The following is a 9,694-nucleotide window of genomic DNA, read 5'->3' on the forward strand; positions in this document are numbered from 1 at the left end:
TAGGTTGTTTAAAGTCCAAGATTTTCAAGCAGAGATTGCTTACGGCCATACCAGCCCAAGAACGCCCGGTCTCGTCTGATCTCGGAAGCTAAGAAGGCTTGGGCCTGGTTAGTACTTGGATGGGAGACCTCCTGGGAATACCAGGTGCTGTAAGCTTTAACTGTTGAAAAACTTTTTAAAATGAAGTTTTTTTGCATCGCTTTGTTAGTTTTTATCTAAAGTAAGTTAAGAGGTATTTTCACTCTGTGATATGTTTTCAAGCCTAGGTTGTTTAAAGTCCAAGATTTTCAAGCAGAGATTGCTTACGGCCATACCAGCCCAAGAACGCCCGGTCTCGTCTGATCTCGGAAGCTAAGAAGGCTTGGGCCTGGTTAGTACTTGGATGGGAGACCTCCTGGGAATACCAGGTGCTGTAAGCTTTAACTGTTGAAAAACTTTTTAAAATGAAGTTTTTTTGCATCGCTTTGTTAGTTTTTATCTAAAGTAAGTTAAGAGGTATTTTCACTCTGTGATATGTTTTCAAGCCTAGGTTGTTTAAAGTCCAAGATTTTCAAGCAGAGATTGCTTACGGCCATACCAGCCCAAGAACGCCCGGTCTCGTCTGATCTCGGAAGCTAAGAAGGCTTGGGCCTGGTTAGTACTTGGATGGGAGACCTCCTGGGAATACCAGGTGCTGTAAGCTTTAACTGTTGAAAAACTTTTTAAAATGAAGTTTTTTTGCATCGCTTTGTTAGTTTTTATCTAAAGTAAGTTAAGAGGTATTTTCACTCTGTGATATGTTTTCAAGCCTAGGTTGTTTAAAGTCCAAGATTTTCAAGCAGAGATTGCTTACGGCCATACCAGCCCAAGAACGCCCGGTCTCGTCTGATCTCGGAAGCTAAGAAGGCTTGGGCCTGGTTAGTACTTGGATGGGAGACCTCCTGGGAATACCAGGTGCTGTAAGCTTTAACTGTTGAAAAACTTTTTAAAATGAAGTTTTTTTGCATCGCTTTGTTAGTTTTTATCTAAAGTAAGTTAAGAGGTATTTTCACTCTGTGATATGTTTTCAAGCCTAGGTTGTTTAAAGTCCAAGATTTTCAAGCAGAGATTGCTTACGGCCATACCAGCCCAAGAACGCCCGGTCTCGTCTGATCTCGGAAGCTAAGAAGGCTTGGGCCTGGTTAGTACTTGGATGGGAGACCTCCTGGGAATACCAGGTGCTGTAAGCTTTAACTGTTGAAAAACTTTTTAAAATGAAGTTTTTTTGCATCGCTTTGTTAGTTTTTATCTAAAGTATGTTAAGAGGTATTTTCACTCTGTGATATGTTTTCAAGCCTAGGTTGTTTAAAGTCCAAGATTTTCAAGCAGAGATTGCTTACGGCCATACCAGCCCAAGAACGCCCGGTCTCGTCTGATCTCGGAAGCTAAGAAGGCTTGGGCCTGGTTAGTACTTGGATGGGAGACCTCCTGGGAATACCAGGTGCTGTAAGCTTTAACTGTTGAAAAACTTTTTAAAATGAAGTTTTTTTGCATCGCTTTGTTAGTTTTTATCTAAAGTAAGTTAAGAGGTATTTTCACTCTGTGATATGTTTTCAAGCCTAGGTTGTTTAAAGTCCAAGATTTTCAAGCAGAGATTGCTTACGGCCATACCAGCCCAAGAACGCCCGGTCTCGTCTGATCTCGGAAGCTAAGAAGGCTTGGGCCTGGTTAGTACTTGGATGGGAGACCTCCTGGGAATACCAGGTGCTGTAAGCTTTAACTGTTGAAAAACTTTTTAAAATGAAGTTTTTTTGCATCGCTTTGTTAGTTTTTATCTAAAGTAAGTTAAGAGGTATTTTCACTCTGTGATATGTTTTCAAGCCTAGGTTGTTTAAAGTCCAAGATTTTCAAGCAGAGATTGCTTACGGCCATACCAGCCCAAGAACGCCCGGTCTCGTCTGATCTCGGAAGCTAAGAAGGCTTGGGCCTGGTTAGTACTTGGATGGGAGACCTCCTGGGAATACCAGGTGCTGTAAGCTTTAACTGTTGAAAAACTTTTTAAAATGAAGTTTTTTTGCATCGCTTTGTTAGTTTTTATCTAAAGTAAGTTAAGAGGTATTTTCACTCTGTGATATGTTTTCAAGCCTAGGTTGTTTAAAGTCCAAGATTTTCAAGCAGAGATTGCTTACGGCCATACCAGCCCAAGAACGCCCGGTCTCGTCTGATCTCGGAAGCTAAGAAGGCTTGGGCCTGGTTAGTACTTGGATGGGAGACCTCCTGGGAATACCAGGTGCTGTAAGCTTTAACTGTTGAAAAACTTTTTAAAATGAAGTTTTTTTGCATCGCTTTGTTAGTTTTTATCTAAAGTAAGTTAAGAGGTATTTTCACTCTGTGATATGTTTTCAAGCCTAGGTTGTTTAAAGTCCAAGATTTTCAAGCAGAGATTGCTTACGGCCATACCAGCCCAAGAACGCCCGGTCTCGTCTGATCTCGGAAGCTAAGAAGGCTTGGGCCTGGTTAGTACTTGGATGGGAGACCTCCTGGGAATACCAGGTGCTGTAAGCTTTAACTGTTGAAAAACTTTTTAAAATGAAGTTTTTTTGCATCGCTTTGTTAGTTTTTATCTAAAGTAAGTTAAGAGGTATTTTCACTCTGTGATATGTTTTCAAGCCTAGGTTGTTTAAAGTCCAAGATTTTCAAGCAGAGATTGCTTACGGCCATACCAGCCCAAGAACGCCCGGTCTCGTCTGATCTCGGAAGCTAAGAAGGCTTGGGCCTGGTTAGTACTTGGATGGGAGACCTCCTGGGAATACCAGGTGCTGTAAGCTTTAACTGTTGAAAAACTTTTTAAAATGAAGTTTTTTTGCATCGCTTTGTTAGTTTTTATCTAAAGTAAGTTAAGAGGTATTTTCACTCTGTGATATGTTTTCAAGCCTAGGTTGTTTAAAGTCCAAGATTTTCAAGCAGAGATTGCTTACGGCCATACCAGCCCAAGAACGCCCGGTCTCGTCTGATCTCGGAAGCTAAGAAGGCTTGGGCCTGGTTAGTACTTGGATGGGAGACCTCCTGGGAATACCAGGTGCTGTAAGCTTTAACTGTTGAAAAACTTTTTAAAATGAAGTTTTTTTGCATCGCTTTGTTAGTTTTTATCTAAAGTAAGTTAAGAGGTATTTTCACTCTGTGATATGTTTTCAAGCCTAGGTTGTTTAAAGTCCAAGATTTTCAAGCAGAGATTGCTTACGGCCATACCAGCCCAAGAACGCCCGGTCTCGTCTGATCTCGGAAGCTAAGAAGGCTTGGGCCTGGTTAGTACTTGGATGGGAGACCTCCTGGGAATACCAGGTGCTGTAAGCTTTAACTGTTGAAAAACTTTTTAAAATGAAGTTTTTTTGCATCGCTTTGTTAGTTTTTATCTAAAGTAAGTTAAGAGGTATTTTCACTCTGTGATATGTTTTCAAGCCTAGGTTGTTTAAAGTCCAAGATTTTCAAGCAGAGATTGCTTACGGCCATACCAGCCCAAGAACGCCCGGTCTCGTCTGATCTCGGAAGCTAAGAAGGCTTGGGCCTGGTTAGTACTTGGATGGGAGACCTCCTGGGAATACCAGGTGCTGTAAGCTTTAACTGTTGAAAAACTTTTTAAAATGAAGTTTTTTTGCATCGCTTTGTTAGTTTTTATCTAAAGTAAGTTAAGAGGTATTTTCACTCTGTGATATGTTTTCAAGCCTAGGTTGTTTAAAGTCCAAGATTTTCAAGCAGAGATTGCTTACGGCCATACCAGCCCAAGAACGCCCGGTCTCGTCTGATCTCGGAAGCTAAGAAGGCTTGGGCCTGGTTAGTACTTGGATGGGAGACCTCCTGGGAATACCAGGTGCTGTAAGCTTTAACTGTTGAAAAACTTTTTAAAATGAAGTTTTTTTGCATCGCTTTGTTAGTTTTTATCTAAAGTAAGTTAAGAGGTATTTTCACTCTGTGATATGTTTTCAAGCCTAGGTTGTTTAAAGTCCAAGATTTTCAAGCAGAGATTGCTTACGGCCATACCAGCCCAAGAACGCCCGGTCTCGTCTGATCTCGGAAGCTAAGAAGGCTTGGGCCTGGTTAGTACTTGGATGGGAGACCTCCTGGGAATACCAGGTGCTGTAAGCTTTAACTGTTGAAAAACTTTTTAAAATGAAGTTTTTTTGCATCGCTTTGTTAGTTTTTATCTAAAGTAAGTTAAGAGGTATTTTCACTCTGTGATATGTTTTCAAGCCTAGGTTGTTTAAAGTCCAAGATTTTCAAGCAGAGATTGCTTACGGCCATACCAGCCCAAGAACGCCCGGTCTCGTCTGATCTCGGAAGCTAAGAAGGCTTGGGCCTGGTTAGTACTTGGATGGGAGACCTCCTGGGAATACCAGGTGCTGTAAGCTTTAACTGTTGAAAAACTTTTTAAAATGAAGTTTTTTTGCATCGCTTTGTTAGTTTTTATCTAAAGTAAGTTAAGAGGTATTTTCACTCTGTGATATGTTTTCAAGCCTAGGTTGTTTAAAGTCCAAGATTTTCAAGCAGAGATTGCTTACGGCCATACCAGCCCAAGAACGCCCGGTCTCGTCTGATCTCGGAAGCTAAGAAGGCTTGGGCCTGGTTAGTACTTGGATGGGAGACCTCCTGGGAATACCAGGTGCTGTAAGCTTTAACTGTTGAAAAACTTTTTAAAATGAAGTTTTTTTGCATCGCTTTGTTAGTTTTTATCTAAAGTAAGTTAAGAGGTATTTTCACTCTGTGATATGTTTTCAAGCCTAGGTTGTTTAAAGTCCAAGATTTTCAAGCAGAGATTGCTTACGGCCATACCAGCCCAAGAACGCCCGGTCTCGTCTGATCTCGGAAGCTAAGAAGGCTTGGGCCTGGTTAGTACTTGGATGGGAGACCTCCTGGGAATACCAGGTGCTGTAAGCTTTAACTGTTGAAAAACTTTTTAAAATGAAGTTTTTTTGCATCGCTTTGTTAGTTTTTATCTAAAGTAAGTTAAGAGGTATTTTCACTCTGTGATATGTTTTCAAGCCTAGGTTGTTTAAAGTCCAAGATTTTCAAGCAGAGATTGCTTACGGCCATACCAGCCCAAGAACGCCCGGTCTCGTCTGATCTCGGAAGCTAAGAAGGCTTGGGCCTGGTTAGTACTTGGATGGGAGACCTCCTGGGAATACCAGGTGCTGTAAGCTTTAACTGTTGAAAAACTTTTTAAAATGAAGTTTTTTTGCATCGCTTTGTTAGTTTTTATCTAAAGTAAGTTAAGAGGTATTTTCACTCTGTGATATGTTTTCAAGCCTAGGTTGTTTAAAGTCCAAGATTTTCAAGCAGAGATTGCTTACGGCCATACCAGCCCAAGAACGCCCGGTCTCGTCTGATCTCGGAAGCTAAGAAGGCTTGGGCCTGGTTAGTACTTGGATGGGAGACCTCCTGGGAATACCAGGTGCTGTAAGCTTTAACTGTTGAAAAACTTTTTAAAATGAAGTTTTTTTGCATCGCTTTGTTAGTTTTTATCTAAAGTAAGTTAAGAGGTATTTTCACTCTGTGATATGTTTTCAAGCCTAGGTTGTTTAAAGTCCAAGATTTTCAAGCAGAGATTGCTTACGGCCATACCAGCCCAAGAACGCCCGGTCTCGTCTGATCTCGGAAGCTAAGAAGGCTTGGGCCTGGTTAGTACTTGGATGGGAGACCTCCTGGGAATACCAGGTGCTGTAAGCTTTAACTGTTGAAAAACTTTTTAAAATGAAGTTTTTTTGCATCGCTTTGTTAGTTTTTATCTAAAGTAAGTTAAGAGGTATTTTCACTCTGTGATATGTTTTCAAGCCTAGGTTGTTTAAAGTCCAAGATTTTCAAGCAGAGATTGCTTACGGCCATACCAGCCCAAGAACGCCCGGTCTCGTCTGATCTCGGAAGCTAAGAAGGCTTGGGCCTGGTTAGTACTTGGATGGGAGACCTCCTTGGAATACCAGGTGCTGTAAGCTTTAACTGTTGAAAAACTTTTTAAAATGAAGTTTTTTTGCATCGCTTTGTTAGTTTTTATCTAAAGTAAGTTAAGAGGTATTTTCACTCTGTGATATGTTTTCAAGCCTAGGTTGTTTAAAGTCCAAGATTTTCAAGCAGAGATTGCTTACGGCCATACCAGCCCAAGAACGCCCGGTCTCGTCTGATCTCGGAAGCTAAGAAGGCTTGGGCCTGGTTAGTACTTGGATGGGAGACCTCCTGGGAATACCAGGTGCTGTAAGCTTTAACTGTTGAAAAACTTTTTAAAATGAAGTTTTTTTGCATCGCTTTGTTAGTTTTTATCTAAAGTAAGTTAAGAGGTATTTTCACTCTGTGATATGTTTTCAAGCCTAGGTTGTTTAAAGTCCAAGATTTTCAAGCAGAGATTGCTTACGGCCATACCAGCCCAAGAACGCCCGGTCTCGTCTGATCTCGGAAGCTAAGAAGGCTTGGGCCTGGTTAGTACTTGGATGGGAGACCTCCTGGGAATACCAGGTGCTGTAAGCTTTAACTGTTGAAAAACTTTTTAAAATGAAGTTTTTTTGCATCGCTTTGTTAGTTTTTATCTAAAGTAAGTTAAGAGGTATTTTCACTCTGTGATATGTTTTCAAGCCTAGGTTGTTTAAAGTCCAAGATTTTCAAGCAGAGATTGCTTACGGCCATACCAGCCCAAGAACGCCCGGTCTCGTCTGATCTCGGAAGCTAAGAAGGCTTGGGCCTGGTTAGTACTTGGATGGGAGACCTCCTTGGAATACCAGGTGCTGTAAGCTTTAACTGTTGAAAAACTTTTTAAAATGAAGTTTTTTTGCATCGCTTTGTTAGTTTTTATCTAAAGTAAGTTAAGAGGTATTTTCACTCTGTGATATGTTTTCAAGCCTAGGTTGTTTAAAGTCCAAGATTTTCAAGCAGAGATTGCTTACGGCCATACCAGCCCAAGAACGCCCGGTCTCGTCTGATCTCGGAAGCTAAGAAGGCTTGGGCCTGGTTAGTACTTGGATGGGAGACCTCCTGGGAATACCAGGTGCTGTAAGCTTTAACTGTTGAAAAACCTTTTAAAATGAAGTTTTTTTGCATCGCTTTGTTAGTTTTTATCTAAAGTAAGTTAAGAGGTATTTTCACTCTGTGATATGTTTTCAAGCCTAGGTTGTTTAAAGTCCAAGATTTTCAAGCAGAGATTGCTTACGGCCATACCAGCCCAAGAACGCCCGGTCTCGTCTGATCTCGGAAGCTAAGAAGGCTTGGGCCTGGTTAGTACTTGGATGGGAGACCTTCTGGGAATACCAGGTGCTGTAAGCTTTAACTGTTGAAAAACTTTTTAAAATGAAGTTTTTTTGCATCGCTTTGTTAGTTTTTATCTAAAGTAAGTTAAGAGGTATTTTCACTCTGTGATATGTTTTCAAGCCTAGGTTGTTTAAAGTCCAAGATTTTCAAGCAGAGATTGCTTACGGCCATACCAGCCCAAGAACGCCCGGTCTCGTCTGATCTCGGAAGCTAAGAAGGCTTGGGCCTGGTTAGTACTTGGATGGGAGACCTCCTGGGAATACCAGGTGCTGTAAGCTTTAACTGTTGAAAAACTTTTTAAAATGAAGTTTTTTTGCATCGCTTTGTTAGTTTTTATCTAAAGTAAGTTAAGAGGTATTTTCACTCTGTGATATGTTTTCAAGCCTAGGTTGTTTAAAGTCCAAGATTTTCAAGCAGAGATTGCTTACGGCCATACCAGCCCAAGAACGCCCGGTCTCGTCTGATCTCGGAAGCTAAGAAGGCTTGGGCCTGGTTAGTACTTGGATGGGAGACCTCCTGGGAATACCAGGTGCTGTAAGCTTTAACTGTTGAAAAACTTTTTAAAATGAAGTTTTTTTGCATCGCTTTGTTAGTTTTTATCTAAAGTAAGTTAAGAGGTATTTTCACTCTGTGATATGTTTTCAAGCCTAGGTTGTTTAAAGTCCAAGATTTTCAAGCAGAGATTGCTTACGGCCATACCAGCCCAAGAACGCCCGGTCTCGTCTGATCTCGGAAGCTAAGAAGGCTTGGGCCTGGTTAGTACTTGGATGGGAGACCTCCTGGGAATACCAGGTGCTGTAAGCTTTAACTGTTGAAAAACTTTTTAAAATGAAGTTTTTTTGCATCGCTTTGTTAGTTTTTATCTAAAGTAAGTTAAGAGGTATTTTCACTCTGTGATATGTTTTCAAGCCTAGGTTGTTTAAAGTCCAAGATTTTCAAGCAGAGATTGCTTACGGCCATACCAGCCCAAGAACGCCCGGTCTCGTCTGATCTCGGAAGCTAAGAAGGCTTGGGCCTGGTTAGTACTTGGATGGGAGACCTCCTGGGAATACCAGGTGCTGTAAGCTTTAACTGTTGAAAAACTTTTTAAAATGAAGTTTTTTTGCATCGCTTTGTTAGTTTTTATCTAAAGTAAGTTAAGAGGTATTTTCACTCTGTGATATGTTTTCAAGCCTAGGTTGTTTAAAGTCCAAGATTTTCAAGCAGAGATTGCTTACGGCCATACCAGCCCAAGAACGCCCGGTCTCGTCTGATCTCGGAAGCTAAGAAGGCTTGGGCCTGGTTAGTACTTGGATGGGAGACCTCCTGGGAATACCAGGTGCTGTAAGCTTTAACTGTTGAAAAACTTTTTAAAATGAAGTTTTTTTGCATCGCTTTGTTAGTTTTTATCTAAAGTAAGTTAAGAGGTATTTTCACTCTGTGATATGTTTTCAAGCCTAGGTTGTTTAAAGTCCAAGATTTTCAAGCAGAGATTGCTTACGGCCATACCAGCCCAAGAACGCCCGGTCTCGTCTGATCTCGGAAGCTAAGAAGGCTTGGGCCTGGTTAGTACTTGGATGGGAGACCTCCTGGGAATACCAGGTGCTGTAAGCTTTAACTGTTGAAAAACTTTTTAAAATGAAGTTTTTTTGCATCGCTTTGTTAGTTTTTATCTAAAGTAAGTTAAGAGGTATTTTCACTCTGTGATATGTTTTCAAGCCTAGGTTGTTTAAAGTCCAAGATTTTCAAGCAGAGATTGCTTACGGCCATACCAGCCCAAGAACGCCCGGTCTCGTCTGATCTCGGAAGCTAAGAAGGCTTGGGCCTGGTTAGTACTTGGATGGGAGACCTCCTGGGAATACCAGGTGCTGTAAGCTTTAACTGTTGAAAAACTTTTTAAAATGAAGTTTTTTTGCATCGCTTTGTTAGTTTTTATCTAAAGTAAGTTAAGAGGTATTTTCACTCTGTGATATGTTTTCAAGCCTAGGTTGTTTAAAGTCCAAGATTTTCAAGCAGAGATTGCTTACGGCCATACCAGCCCAAGAACGCCCGGTCTCGTCTGATCTCGGAAGCTAAGAAGGCTTGGGCCTGGTTAGTACTTGGATGGGAGACCTCCTGGGAATACCAGGTGCTGTAAGCTTTAACTGTTGAAAAACTTTTTAAAATGAAGTTTTTTTGCATCGCTTTGTTAGTTTTTATCTAAAGTAAGTTAAGAGGTATTTTCACTCTGTGATATGTTTTCAAGCCTAGGTTGTTTAAAGTCCAAGATTTTCAAGCAGAGATTGCTTACGGCCATACCAGCCCAAGAACGCCCGGTCTCGTCTGATCTCGGAAGCTAAGAAGGCTTGGGCCTGGTTAGTACTTGGATGGGAGACCTCCTGGGAATACCAGGTGCTGTAAGCTTTAACTTTGTTAGTTTTTATCTAAAGTAAGTTAAGAGGTATTTTCACTCTGTGATATGTTTTCAAGCCTA

General features: G+C 41.1%; 37 non-coding genes across 37 annotated transcripts; all 37 read left to right on the top strand.

Annotated features, from left to right (window-relative positions):
• Nucleotides 1-37: 37 nt before the first annotated feature.
• On the top strand, nucleotides 38-156 carry LOC114776975 (5S ribosomal RNA). Its single transcript, XR_003745867.1, has one exon. It is a non-coding gene; the product is annotated as a 5S ribosomal RNA (ribosomal RNA).
• Nucleotides 157-300: 144 nt separating this feature from the next.
• On the top strand, nucleotides 301-419 carry LOC114776976 (5S ribosomal RNA). Its single transcript, XR_003745868.1, has one exon. It is a non-coding gene; the product is annotated as a 5S ribosomal RNA (ribosomal RNA).
• A 144-nt stretch (nucleotides 420-563) lies between these two features.
• LOC114776783 (5S ribosomal RNA) lies at nucleotides 564-682 on the top strand. Its single transcript, XR_003745682.1, has one exon. It is a non-coding gene; the product is annotated as a 5S ribosomal RNA (ribosomal RNA).
• A 144-nt stretch (nucleotides 683-826) lies between these two features.
• On the top strand, nucleotides 827-945 carry LOC114776784 (5S ribosomal RNA). Its single transcript, XR_003745683.1, has one exon. It is a non-coding gene; the product is annotated as a 5S ribosomal RNA (ribosomal RNA).
• A 144-nt stretch (nucleotides 946-1,089) lies between these two features.
• Nucleotides 1,090-1,208, top strand: LOC114776785 (5S ribosomal RNA). The gene has a single exon (XR_003745684.1). It is a non-coding gene; the product is annotated as a 5S ribosomal RNA (ribosomal RNA).
• A 144-nt stretch (nucleotides 1,209-1,352) lies between these two features.
• Nucleotides 1,353-1,471, top strand: LOC114776786 (5S ribosomal RNA). Its single transcript, XR_003745685.1, has one exon. It is a non-coding gene; the product is annotated as a 5S ribosomal RNA (ribosomal RNA).
• A 144-nt stretch (nucleotides 1,472-1,615) lies between these two features.
• Nucleotides 1,616-1,734, top strand: LOC114776787 (5S ribosomal RNA). Its single transcript, XR_003745686.1, has one exon. It is a non-coding gene; the product is annotated as a 5S ribosomal RNA (ribosomal RNA).
• Nucleotides 1,735-1,878: 144 nt separating this feature from the next.
• On the top strand, nucleotides 1,879-1,997 carry LOC114776789 (5S ribosomal RNA). The gene has a single exon (XR_003745688.1). It is a non-coding gene; the product is annotated as a 5S ribosomal RNA (ribosomal RNA).
• Nucleotides 1,998-2,141: 144 nt separating this feature from the next.
• LOC114776790 (5S ribosomal RNA) lies at nucleotides 2,142-2,260 on the top strand. The gene has a single exon (XR_003745689.1). It is a non-coding gene; the product is annotated as a 5S ribosomal RNA (ribosomal RNA).
• A 144-nt stretch (nucleotides 2,261-2,404) lies between these two features.
• On the top strand, nucleotides 2,405-2,523 carry LOC114776791 (5S ribosomal RNA). The gene has a single exon (XR_003745690.1). It is a non-coding gene; the product is annotated as a 5S ribosomal RNA (ribosomal RNA).
• A 144-nt stretch (nucleotides 2,524-2,667) lies between these two features.
• LOC114776792 (5S ribosomal RNA) lies at nucleotides 2,668-2,786 on the top strand. The gene has a single exon (XR_003745691.1). It is a non-coding gene; the product is annotated as a 5S ribosomal RNA (ribosomal RNA).
• Nucleotides 2,787-2,930: 144 nt separating this feature from the next.
• On the top strand, nucleotides 2,931-3,049 carry LOC114776793 (5S ribosomal RNA). Its single transcript, XR_003745692.1, has one exon. It is a non-coding gene; the product is annotated as a 5S ribosomal RNA (ribosomal RNA).
• Nucleotides 3,050-3,193: 144 nt separating this feature from the next.
• On the top strand, nucleotides 3,194-3,312 carry LOC114776794 (5S ribosomal RNA). Its single transcript, XR_003745693.1, has one exon. It is a non-coding gene; the product is annotated as a 5S ribosomal RNA (ribosomal RNA).
• Nucleotides 3,313-3,456: 144 nt separating this feature from the next.
• On the top strand, nucleotides 3,457-3,575 carry LOC114776795 (5S ribosomal RNA). The gene has a single exon (XR_003745694.1). It is a non-coding gene; the product is annotated as a 5S ribosomal RNA (ribosomal RNA).
• A 144-nt stretch (nucleotides 3,576-3,719) lies between these two features.
• LOC114776796 (5S ribosomal RNA) lies at nucleotides 3,720-3,838 on the top strand. Its single transcript, XR_003745695.1, has one exon. It is a non-coding gene; the product is annotated as a 5S ribosomal RNA (ribosomal RNA).
• A 144-nt stretch (nucleotides 3,839-3,982) lies between these two features.
• On the top strand, nucleotides 3,983-4,101 carry LOC114776797 (5S ribosomal RNA). Its single transcript, XR_003745696.1, has one exon. It is a non-coding gene; the product is annotated as a 5S ribosomal RNA (ribosomal RNA).
• A 144-nt stretch (nucleotides 4,102-4,245) lies between these two features.
• Nucleotides 4,246-4,364, top strand: LOC114776798 (5S ribosomal RNA). The gene has a single exon (XR_003745697.1). It is a non-coding gene; the product is annotated as a 5S ribosomal RNA (ribosomal RNA).
• Nucleotides 4,365-4,508: 144 nt separating this feature from the next.
• LOC114776801 (5S ribosomal RNA) lies at nucleotides 4,509-4,627 on the top strand. The gene has a single exon (XR_003745699.1). It is a non-coding gene; the product is annotated as a 5S ribosomal RNA (ribosomal RNA).
• A 144-nt stretch (nucleotides 4,628-4,771) lies between these two features.
• Nucleotides 4,772-4,890, top strand: LOC114776802 (5S ribosomal RNA). The gene has a single exon (XR_003745700.1). It is a non-coding gene; the product is annotated as a 5S ribosomal RNA (ribosomal RNA).
• Nucleotides 4,891-5,034: 144 nt separating this feature from the next.
• Nucleotides 5,035-5,153, top strand: LOC114776803 (5S ribosomal RNA). Its single transcript, XR_003745701.1, has one exon. It is a non-coding gene; the product is annotated as a 5S ribosomal RNA (ribosomal RNA).
• Nucleotides 5,154-5,297: 144 nt separating this feature from the next.
• Nucleotides 5,298-5,416, top strand: LOC114776804 (5S ribosomal RNA). Its single transcript, XR_003745702.1, has one exon. It is a non-coding gene; the product is annotated as a 5S ribosomal RNA (ribosomal RNA).
• Nucleotides 5,417-5,560: 144 nt separating this feature from the next.
• LOC114776805 (5S ribosomal RNA) lies at nucleotides 5,561-5,679 on the top strand. Its single transcript, XR_003745703.1, has one exon. It is a non-coding gene; the product is annotated as a 5S ribosomal RNA (ribosomal RNA).
• Nucleotides 5,680-5,823: 144 nt separating this feature from the next.
• Nucleotides 5,824-5,942, top strand: LOC114776928 (5S ribosomal RNA). The gene has a single exon (XR_003745822.1). It is a non-coding gene; the product is annotated as a 5S ribosomal RNA (ribosomal RNA).
• A 144-nt stretch (nucleotides 5,943-6,086) lies between these two features.
• On the top strand, nucleotides 6,087-6,205 carry LOC114776806 (5S ribosomal RNA). Its single transcript, XR_003745704.1, has one exon. It is a non-coding gene; the product is annotated as a 5S ribosomal RNA (ribosomal RNA).
• A 144-nt stretch (nucleotides 6,206-6,349) lies between these two features.
• Nucleotides 6,350-6,468, top strand: LOC114776807 (5S ribosomal RNA). Its single transcript, XR_003745705.1, has one exon. It is a non-coding gene; the product is annotated as a 5S ribosomal RNA (ribosomal RNA).
• A 144-nt stretch (nucleotides 6,469-6,612) lies between these two features.
• On the top strand, nucleotides 6,613-6,731 carry LOC114776929 (5S ribosomal RNA). The gene has a single exon (XR_003745823.1). It is a non-coding gene; the product is annotated as a 5S ribosomal RNA (ribosomal RNA).
• A 144-nt stretch (nucleotides 6,732-6,875) lies between these two features.
• LOC114776808 (5S ribosomal RNA) lies at nucleotides 6,876-6,994 on the top strand. Its single transcript, XR_003745706.1, has one exon. It is a non-coding gene; the product is annotated as a 5S ribosomal RNA (ribosomal RNA).
• Nucleotides 6,995-7,138: 144 nt separating this feature from the next.
• Nucleotides 7,139-7,257, top strand: LOC114776920 (5S ribosomal RNA). Its single transcript, XR_003745814.1, has one exon. It is a non-coding gene; the product is annotated as a 5S ribosomal RNA (ribosomal RNA).
• Nucleotides 7,258-7,401: 144 nt separating this feature from the next.
• LOC114776809 (5S ribosomal RNA) lies at nucleotides 7,402-7,520 on the top strand. Its single transcript, XR_003745707.1, has one exon. It is a non-coding gene; the product is annotated as a 5S ribosomal RNA (ribosomal RNA).
• Nucleotides 7,521-7,664: 144 nt separating this feature from the next.
• Nucleotides 7,665-7,783, top strand: LOC114776810 (5S ribosomal RNA). Its single transcript, XR_003745708.1, has one exon. It is a non-coding gene; the product is annotated as a 5S ribosomal RNA (ribosomal RNA).
• Nucleotides 7,784-7,927: 144 nt separating this feature from the next.
• On the top strand, nucleotides 7,928-8,046 carry LOC114776812 (5S ribosomal RNA). The gene has a single exon (XR_003745710.1). It is a non-coding gene; the product is annotated as a 5S ribosomal RNA (ribosomal RNA).
• A 144-nt stretch (nucleotides 8,047-8,190) lies between these two features.
• Nucleotides 8,191-8,309, top strand: LOC114776813 (5S ribosomal RNA). The gene has a single exon (XR_003745711.1). It is a non-coding gene; the product is annotated as a 5S ribosomal RNA (ribosomal RNA).
• A 144-nt stretch (nucleotides 8,310-8,453) lies between these two features.
• Nucleotides 8,454-8,572, top strand: LOC114776814 (5S ribosomal RNA). The gene has a single exon (XR_003745712.1). It is a non-coding gene; the product is annotated as a 5S ribosomal RNA (ribosomal RNA).
• A 144-nt stretch (nucleotides 8,573-8,716) lies between these two features.
• On the top strand, nucleotides 8,717-8,835 carry LOC114776815 (5S ribosomal RNA). Its single transcript, XR_003745713.1, has one exon. It is a non-coding gene; the product is annotated as a 5S ribosomal RNA (ribosomal RNA).
• Nucleotides 8,836-8,979: 144 nt separating this feature from the next.
• LOC114776816 (5S ribosomal RNA) lies at nucleotides 8,980-9,098 on the top strand. Its single transcript, XR_003745714.1, has one exon. It is a non-coding gene; the product is annotated as a 5S ribosomal RNA (ribosomal RNA).
• Nucleotides 9,099-9,242: 144 nt separating this feature from the next.
• Nucleotides 9,243-9,361, top strand: LOC114776817 (5S ribosomal RNA). The gene has a single exon (XR_003745715.1). It is a non-coding gene; the product is annotated as a 5S ribosomal RNA (ribosomal RNA).
• A 144-nt stretch (nucleotides 9,362-9,505) lies between these two features.
• LOC114776818 (5S ribosomal RNA) lies at nucleotides 9,506-9,624 on the top strand. Its single transcript, XR_003745716.1, has one exon. It is a non-coding gene; the product is annotated as a 5S ribosomal RNA (ribosomal RNA).
• The last annotated feature ends 70 nt before the right edge of the window (nucleotides 9,625-9,694 follow it).

Source organism: Denticeps clupeoides, unplaced genomic scaffold (genome assembly GCF_900700375.1).
Source record: "Denticeps clupeoides unplaced genomic scaffold, fDenClu1.1, whole genome shotgun sequence".
NCBI lineage: Eukaryota > Metazoa > Chordata > Actinopteri > Clupeiformes > Denticipitidae > Denticeps > Denticeps clupeoides.